At 37.9% G+C, this 9,711-nt stretch overlaps 1 long non-coding RNA gene across 2 annotated transcripts in view; it reads right to left on the bottom strand.

Moving 5' to 3' along the window:
- Positions 1–1,986: 1,986 nt before the first annotated feature.
- The window catches only part of LOC104697183, a 33,920-nt gene continuing 26,195 nt past the window's right edge, over positions 1,987–9,711 (bottom strand). For both annotated transcript variants that reach the window (XR_753131.4, XR_005601764.1), the window contains exon 4: positions 1,987–8,255. This is a non-coding gene — a long non-coding RNA (uncharacterized LOC104697183). The remainder of the gene's footprint in view (positions 8,256–9,711) is intronic.

Here is a 9,711-nt window from a genome sequence, read left to right as displayed (position 1 = left end):
CAAATGCTTATCAGCAATGCCCAGAATGAATGGTGTGAATAGGGGTGGACCTGAAGCAGCTCTTAATCAATGCAAAATATGAATGTTAGTACAAGAACATATTTTGAAAATGTAAACCAGTTTTGAGATGATAGTTCTTAATTTACACAAGGGCTCCTGATCAAAATGGATTTGTAGGACCAGATTCCTAGTCCTGCCCACTACACTATTGGATGAGAGCCTAAAAACTCTTCTGCACAAGGAGTCCTATCACACACATAGAAAGAGTAAGCCTGAATAAAGCAAATATGACTTGATCCTTTGTAGCTCAACACATTTCTGCTCAATCCTGTGAACCACTGAACTGAGTAATGTTAATTCCATTATATTCATTAAAAAATGAAAAACAAAGCTAAGAAAGAGTGCTCAGTCCTTCATGTAATTGGAAATTAATGAGAAAGATTGTTCAATAGTGGATTCCCTGCATTCAATTCAGCTGTCCTGTTTACAGCCTGATCAAAATCCGTTTTGATCTTTTTTTGATGCAGAAAATAATGAGAGCTCTATTTTCAGTGCCACACCTGGTCATGAACAGCTAAGTCAAACTAAAACAGAATGATCACTGAGAGGGGGTAAAGCTACAGAAGCTGAGTTATTATCTTTTTGGTTGTCCAGTTTGTATTCCCCTCCTCAGTTTTCAAAACTCTGGCATTTCTATTTGTTTCTACCCATTTTATTGTTAATTGCTTGTGTACTTATTGTTACCTACAAAAATATTTTGTCACATAAAATTAGTTGTTATGGCTGTATATTTCAAGCAGAAAAGTTTTGTGTACAGTAAGTTTTAACAAGTGATTATAGTAATAGCTTGCTTGTGCCTGTTGTGTATCTTATGAAAGCAGAAGGAATTTTACTTTGGCAAAGACAGCAGATAATTGCCAATAGACTGTCCTTTTTTATTCTGTTGTAATGCAGCAGAATTCTGCTTATTGAAAGATAAATCAGTGCTGGTTTTGTAGTGGAGTCTAGTTATTATTTTAAGGGCATTGTCAATCTCTTCTACCAAATTTATAGTCATGGACCATATTTATTCTTCCAGCAATTTCCAGAAAAGCTGTTTGTGAGGATAATTCAATCAAACTGGGACTACTCTAGCCACTGAAAGGTGATCATTCAGTCACCATGCCCTGTCACCCCACAAACTATTGGCCATCAAATATCCTTGTACTCACAAATACCAAGTTATTTTAAATGTACTTTTAACATCTACAGTTTTAGTTACGAGTAATATATGGCTCTAAGGTAACTCAAAGAAATTAATGCTAATTGAATAGATGAGAAGAATGTTATTCATTACACAGACTAATTCAAAACTGCTAATGCAGTTATCAGATGGAAGTCAGATTTGTTGTATCAGTTAATTCCTATATGAATATTATGGTATTAAGAATAGCTGCTACATGTTGAGACAGTGGAAAACTCTAAATGCTTTTTGCAAACCTGTTCCATTTCTTTTTCCAAGGTTGTTAGCTTTGATTTGTAGTTCTTTATCTTATACTGAGTGAATTTTTTTCATGCAGGACCAAGTGCATTAATAGCTTAGGGCAATATTATGAGTTATTTTAGGTAAATCTGCCCATAGAACAATGTTTACAGCTGCTAAGTAATACCATTTTGGTTCTCAAGGTTATTAAATCAGGTTCTAACTTGTAAGGACACTATGCAAGGAAAATAAGCAATATAATAAACTATATAATATTTTGGAAATTAATAAGTTTAAGAATCTGTCAAGTATTCAGTGTATAAAATAAACATTCATGCCTCACTTTGCAGATGTGAACTTGTTCATTTTAATGTATAGCAGATTACAACATCCAGAAGGAAAAAAGGAAAAAAAAAACCCCAAAGCCTTCCAGCAACACATTCCCTTTTCTGTAGTCACTCATCACTCATCTCTGGTATATCAGAGAGAGAAAGCAAAGGGAATAAAGTATAAGAATCACCAAGTGACATCTGACATTTATTCACTGCTGAAACAGCTACAAAAAATGAAAGCAGAATGGAAAATTTCACTGCAGAGGAATCACTGTGGGGATTAAGCAAGGTCTAACTGATTTGCATGCGAAGTTGTGCTAGCATGATCATGCTACTTTTTGAATGTCAGTGTGTGTATTTTTGCAGTGCTGCATTCTGCCTTCAGGAGGTATCAGTCCTCTCAAATAGCTAGAGTTCTTTCATCTGGCCAAGCTCAACTTAAATCCGGCCTGATCTTCTTCCTCCTCGTGGTTTGTCTGGATCCTCAGTTTGACGGCACCATTGTGAGGCAGTCCACAGGCCCCCCTGGTACGTGGCAGCACTGCATGGTCAGGTGACAGCTTATCTGCAACCAACTTAACCAACACAGCATTTCGAAGCATTATGCTAAGTTACTATCTAAAATTCTGGGCAAAATAGACTTGGGTCAACTTAGCACTTTGCTTGAGATGGAAACCATTCCTGTACTGGGAGTGCTGTGCTCATATGATGTATCTGTTTATTTGTGTAGCTGACTTTTTTGGCTCTAGTTTAGGCTTTCCTACATGATGCTCTGTTAACGGGATTTTAGAATCATACATTTTGTCCTTTTGATTATAAGTTTACTTTACCATCATCTAAGTTATGCTTCAGAATCCTTATATTCCAGCCTACTAAATTCTCCTGATATTCCCACCAGCTGAAAAATAAATGCGTCTGCAGGTATGGAAAAGTGTGTTAGTACAGCATCTCCAAAGAAGACTATATACTTTCTATTTCCAAATTAACTGAGGAGACTGGTAAGCAGCAGCTACTAAAAATAACCATCTAGGTCTTAATGACTTGTGGCCAACCCAAGACTTGTCTCAAGGGAACTTCAGTAGTTGTGTTAATTTTGCTTAAGCCTGGACTAATAGAGGGGATTTATAAAACTGGAAAAAGGAAGTAGTTATAGTTCCACCTTGATGGGAGTGGGATATAACATAATCATTGCCACATCATGGCCTGTGGTAAATAAAATTCTGAAGTTTTCTGTAGATCTCCAGTTCCTTAAAAAGGATTCATTAGAATGATCCATGTCATAAAAGATGTGTTAGCTTGACTTTGATAAATTAATAGAGAACTATGGGTGATTATATTTTTATCCATTAATTGAAATCATTCAACACTGTTTATGGCAGAAAGGATTAGATGGCTTTTTATTTTTTTAATTGAGAATGCACACCGTTGCTAAGAGTAATAGTGTTGATAGTGTTGATGTAAAATGCCTCATAGAAATTTGAGTGTATGATGTGGTACAACATAACATCTTGATTAAAAGACTGGCATGTAAAATCAAGAAGAAATGGAAGAAAGAGCTGTTTGGAGCCCTGGGGGCTGAAGGCAAGAACACTATCTTAGAATAAGTTCTCAGCTTCATGATTCAGCAGATGTATAAGAACTCAGAAAAGCAATGCTACATGATGCCATTTAAAACCTGACCCTTGAAAGGCTAGGTGAGGAGCACTACTAAAACAATAGAATTGATTTATTTACAACTGTGAAATGAGAACAGGATGTGTCCCAGTGTACATTTACAAACAGAACATAACACAAACATGCAGTGAAGTGGGCTCATATCCAACCAGCTGGCAAATTTCAATTAATTGGAATCACATTATTTCTCCAAATTAGGATAATATTAAAATGCATCAGCTCTATGTAATTCAGGAGAGTGAGGCTTCCTACTGAAGGTCTGCTCATGAAAAGAGTGCCCAAAGGGCCATCTGCCTCACCAGTAAATAGAAGGTTTACTTTGATGAACTACTTCTGTTACCCTACACACTCAGTGAAGTCCTTCAGACCTGACTTTGACCTATGACTGACTGTGGTGCTCTGGATCTTGCTGGTTTGGACTCAAAGAGTGAGCGGACAAAATATGGGTGTCCCCCCCATATTTTTCAAAATACCTAGAGGCCTTTTAGTCCAGTGTACAGATTTGAACCCAACCCTCAAAAGCACCTTTGTGAAAAAAACCACGCCCTTGCCAAAAAAGCACCTTGCCTACTGTGTAAAGCTATGTAGCAGGAGGCATAGATCAGAACCCAGTGAGGCTGAGAGCGTGGTGAGCCTTGATCTCCATGTAGTGTATGGTAGCAGTAATCACTAAAGTAATGAGTAGAAAGTAGAGGCAACTGCTCTTCCATCTATCATTTAAATGTATGTGCAGTTAACCACAGAGATTCTAGGCCCTAAGAAGACTTTATTTTCAGCTATAAGCACACCTATATGACAATCTATGTACAGGCAGAGAAGAAATCTTCTGTGACTCTGTGGATTTACCTCCTAGCTATCTATGGCAGTTTATTTCCCAGAACATGCACTGTTGAGAATCCAAATTTTATTAGCAGCTCTTCTCATGTATCATGCATGGGAGCCTTTGCACTTAGCTCCATGTGTGCTGGTTTTGGCTAGGGTAGAGTTGAATTTCTTCACAGGGGCTGTGTTTTGGATTTGTGCTGAACACAGGCTGATAACGTAGAGATGTTTTTGTTATTGCTGAGCAGGGCTTGCACAGAGCCAAGGCCTTTCTGCTTTTCATACTTCCATGCTGGCAAGGAAGTTGGGTGTGCATGGGAGGTTGGGAGGGGACACAGCCAGGACAGGTGATCCAAACTTACCAAAAGGATATTCCAGACCAAATGGCATCTTGTTCAGTATATAAAGCTGGGGAAGAGGAAGGAGGGGGAGATTTGGAGTGATGACATTCATCTTCCGAAGTCACTGTCACATGGGATGGGGCCCTGCTCTCCTGGAGACTGCTGAACACCTGCTTGTGGGAAGCAGTGAATTAATTCCTAGTTTTGCTCTGTTTGTGTCCACGACTTTTGCTTTCCCTGTTAAACTGTCTCTATATCTTAAACCATGAGTTGTCTTGCTTTTACCCTTCCAGTTCTCTCCCCAGTCCCATTGGTGGGAGAGTGAGCAAGGGGCTGTGTGGGACTTGGTGGCTGGCTGAGATTAAACCACGACACTGAGTTGTAAGGACCACCAGAGGACAGAACATTTAAAGAAGGTGCTTCAATACTCAATTCTGTTACGAATCTTCTAAAAATAGTGATTTTTTTATTACCAGGTCATTTTAAGTTACATCACAATGTGATCATGGAGATTAGACATCATGTACTTATTAAAGCTGACATCTGAAGGCTTTTCCAAAAAATAACTTCTCCCTTTGCAGAGAGGATTTCTCAATCACCTTAATCTTTTGTGGTATTTGAGGATAAAAAGATTCTCCAATGACTGGAAAATTTCCAAAAGGATGTCTGGAAAATTGCAAAATAAAGACCTATGTATGACTCATGAATTGACCATTCATTCATGAGATTATTTTACCATACATTCTAGCTGAGGACTGAAGGAAATCACTGCGTCATTCAGCTTTCAGGTTCTATGTCTCCATATATTAGATCCTGCCCTGCTACATCAGGAGGTGTTCTTCTACCATGTGAATCGCCCATAAAGGATGTGCCTGCCTTGCCTGCCCCATAGGGAACAGCCTCCACTGCTGGCTTAGTGGTTTGAGTATTTAGGAAACAGAAAATCTAGGTTTAATTATCTTTTCAACCTGATGGTGGCCTAATTACACCTACTCCTCTGAGAGGCTATGAGGAAAGAGATGTTCTCTAAGCAACCTGGTAAAGTGATGTTTGTGTTCAGTAGCAAATCCCATTTTCACTGGATGACAGGAAGAAAGAATTGGCTCCCTAAGTCTAGCTAATCTTGCTTAGTGTGGGCAAGGGAATACTGAATCCTTATTTGCATATTTCTTTTTAGAGTTTAGTGGAAACTACAAACACCAAACTAGGATTTTCCAACTCTGTTTTCTCTTTCCAGTGCTGTAACGAATAGAGAGTAGAATCACGTTCCTGGTTGTTGTTTTGGGTTTTTTCTCTCTCTTATAATCTTGCATCCTTTGTAGGGTAACATTTATTCAACAGGAAAGGCTTCAGATATTTCTGTTGTTTTGTACTGGACTCATATTTTGTGTATAGACAGGGAATTCCAGGAAACTGTTCTATGTACTCTGCCCTTTCCAGTTTTGCTGAAGAGACATTTAGTCTCCTGACTGTTTTGGGAACCCGGGAATCTTCCCAGTCCACATTGGTTCTGAAAAAAACAGTGCACTGGGCATCTGAAGAAATTCAAGGGCTCATAAAAAGAGACAACAGGAAGTTTATGGGCTGCTAGTGTCTGCATTAAAGCTACATGGTTTTGTTTTCTTTAGTTGTAGTAGCAGGTAGAGTCATAAGTTGTGGTACTGGACAGAGACAGAGCAAAGTGCTTCATTAATCATTCAGGCTGATGAGTATTTAATTAGTTTAATTATGTTTATAGAATGGGGTAAGTAACATCATTGTTTCTCAAATGGGGAAGCTGATGCATAAGGAAAATAAGGAGCTATTTTAATATAAGTATTCTCTGCTCCTAGCTCAACTGGAAGGCCAAATGTATTTTTTTCCTGCTTTTTCTGGTCAGGCTTTTAGTGAATATTAAATAATGAATTTATACCATGAAGTTTGCCAAGAGGCATAGAAATGCATACCTAGAAGAGACTTCCTGCACCATTGACACCTCCCTTACCTGATAGCTGTGCTTTAGAATTGTTTTCCTGGAACATTGCCTACAGTATTCCAAATGAGATTTCCACCTGCATTGATACTTCTCCATCACTACTTGAAATACTAAATCTAGTTGGAAACTGCTAGTCCTCAGTGCCACTAATGTGTTCCAATCTTTTCTGCATTGCAAATCCTACTACGCCTAATTCTTATAGTTTCTGCTAGAGCAGAAATGCTTATTAGTATCTTTCTCTCTGAGTTTAAATTCATATTATTTTCCATTTCTCTATTATTTTTCTAACCTCACAATCATTCCTCATGTATAATAAGCTATTCTCCCCTTTCTTCATAATTCCCCCCAGCTTCACTGTCAGAAAATTTTGCTAACACAAAGTCATTAAGAAAATAAACATCGCTTAAGGGAAATATGAATTAAAAATCTAGATGAAACGCACCTCCAAAGTTAGTTTAAGACAGTGTAGAATAAATAATTATCTCTTTAACCTTTTGCCCCTCAGCAGACTATATTCCAGTTGTGGGATGGATTTAATCTAAGGATGGTTACAACCATATCTTGGAATCTTGAAATAAACTACATATAATTAATATTCCAGAAGCTCTGTGCTGCTGTATGCTTCTTGTTTGGGGAACAAAACAAACCCAAACACAACAGCATATATCAGATTATTATTATGTAAAAATCCCACTTATAACTCCAAACACAGAGGAAGAAAAAATTGTTGGTCCTAAAGTGCCGTCATTTCAATAAGAAGGAAACCTGGGTTAGACAGAAGTCTGGAAAACTAGTGTCATAACTACTGAGTGATACAGTCATTCTTAAAAAACTAAGCCAATAATGAACTCATCTGCTTTACAGCTCACTGCTTATGCTTCTGAAAAGGTGTTTCAGGGAAAACTGAAAGAAGCTGAGGGAAAGGTTCTGAGAGACCCCTTTTCTTTTTTTTTTTTTTTTTAATCCAGTATTTTGGAGAGAGGCGCAAACAGGATTTAGGTACTTAACTTTCATCTGAGATGGGTTGATATTTTCTCACCCAAACGAATCAATTTCCCTAACTTCTTTATAATGAAACTATACACACTTTACTGAACTTTAATCAAGTAGGTAGAGTTAATTGAGTTCTTACAGGGCTTGCCAGACAGGCAGATTTGCAGCAGCAACAGCTATCCCTGATGTTTTCCCAAGGGGTTTGGGTTTTCATGGCCCAGAGATCTGAAGCAGATCTGGCCAGGCTGTGTTTATGTGCTGCAGAGCCATAAAAACCTGACCACATCTCTTAATATCTTTGCTTCAAAGAGGGATCTGGAAATCTGTGTCTCACCAATGCAAGTAGGTTACATTGCAAACCAGTGCCAGCTTGGGTTCGCCTTCAGTTTTCATCTGCAGCAGCTCAGAAGCAGCTCAGCAGTAAGGTTCAGCCTCTCTCCCTGGTGTGGAACTGAGGGGTAGGTGGACACATTAGGAGAAAGAGACTCTGTTATCTCTGCCTGTAAGCAGCCGTTCTGGAAGCTCAATCTCACATGTGGGCTCAGTCAGGGAACAAAAGATGGAGTGCAGCTGGCTCACCACGCATGGTGTTCACTCAAACATTGCAAATGCAGTTTCCAGTAGGGAATTTTCCTGGAATTTCTGGTTGCAGGTCCCTGGAATGATATTAAAGTTACAAAATATTGGAATTTCCCAGTTTTACTCACAGTATGAGTCAAAAGCAGATCCCAGAATTAATTGCAGTTTGAAAGAAACCTCTTTTGCAGGAATTGTTAGTAAAAAATAACTTTCCACCCCACACCCCCAAGAATGTCAGTAAATAAAAATGTTACACAGAGACCTGGAGCTTAAAGTTTAGTGAGAGTTAGGGCCTCACATTGGCATCTACATGGTGCATTTTCACCAAGCTCAGCCTTGAAATGGCATTGCCTCATGTAAGATCAATCTCCATTCGTCCTTTCCTGGACACACCTTCTGATGTTTTCAATGTTTCTTATTTCTCTGAACTGAAAGAGGTTTGTTTTGGTTTGTTTTGGTTTGGTTTTGTTAGGATAATGTGAAAAACAACTCATAACCTCATAGAACATGTAACTTAATACCTATAAATAATGTAAAATAGCCTAGCTTATTTGACAACGTTATGAGGTAATGTTTGAGGATGTTACCTGCATTTCTACACCTGTTCTCATCACATACCTTCATGCTCATTTCAGAATGACTAAAAGCAAAATATAGATAGATAGATAGATAGATATGTCCAAAACTAAATTTGCTTAATAATGCTTCTCTCTCCCTGCTCTTAAAAGCTTTTTTTTTAACCTTTTTTTCCCTCTTATTAAACATATCTATGTTTCCATTTCCTTTTGAACTGAGATCCAAGTTAGTACCAGAGCTGCAAACAGAATGCAGAAATCCTATATGTTGTTTCTGTGGTGCTGCAGCCAGAAAAAAAAAATCAGTAATTGATTTAACAGTCATAACATATGTTGGTAATCAGATCACTTATACTCTGAACCCTATACAATAAGGCTAGAAGAATATATTTTAAATAAAACACTTTTAAAATGTTTTCTAGATTTCTCTCTCTCATTGAGACCTTTCCTAAGTTCTTTAAAAGATCTCAGACAGGGGACAATAATTGGATTTCCAGACCTGTCTTTATTACTTGAACTAGAAAGAGAGGTCCAGAATGAATGGTCTAACTTTTTGCCAGAATGGATTCATTACTTATATGAACTGACTCTAGTTTTGCTCGTCTAGGAAAAGGGCCCTCTCACATTTATGCATTTAAAGGGAGTCTGCTGCTCAGTCTTTAGAGATGTAACAAGCAAAGTCCTAGTTTTAATTGCATACTGACCTGCAACATTTATGTAGATGCTCATTCAAAATTAATAAAAACCCCACAACAAATCAAAAACAAACTAATAAAAAGGAGAAAGACTGAGAATAAAACAAGTATTAATGGCTTTTAAAAATGTGTAAATTTTTTTGTTGTTGTTTTTAACATGATATCTTTCTAAGCTAGAAATATTGCCTCCAAAAGCATACTCAGCCTGCTCAGTCTGACATACTGGTACATTATTTTTTAGCAAACTTGCTTCTGTTTCAAAG

Source organism: Corvus cornix, chromosome 4, assembly GCF_000738735.6.
Source record: "Corvus cornix cornix isolate S_Up_H32 chromosome 4, ASM73873v5, whole genome shotgun sequence".
Classification (NCBI taxonomy): Eukaryota; Metazoa; Chordata; class Aves; order Passeriformes; family Corvidae; genus Corvus; species Corvus cornix.
Note: the sequence above shows the minus strand (reverse complement) of the source record. Positions and strands in the feature narration are given on the sequence as shown.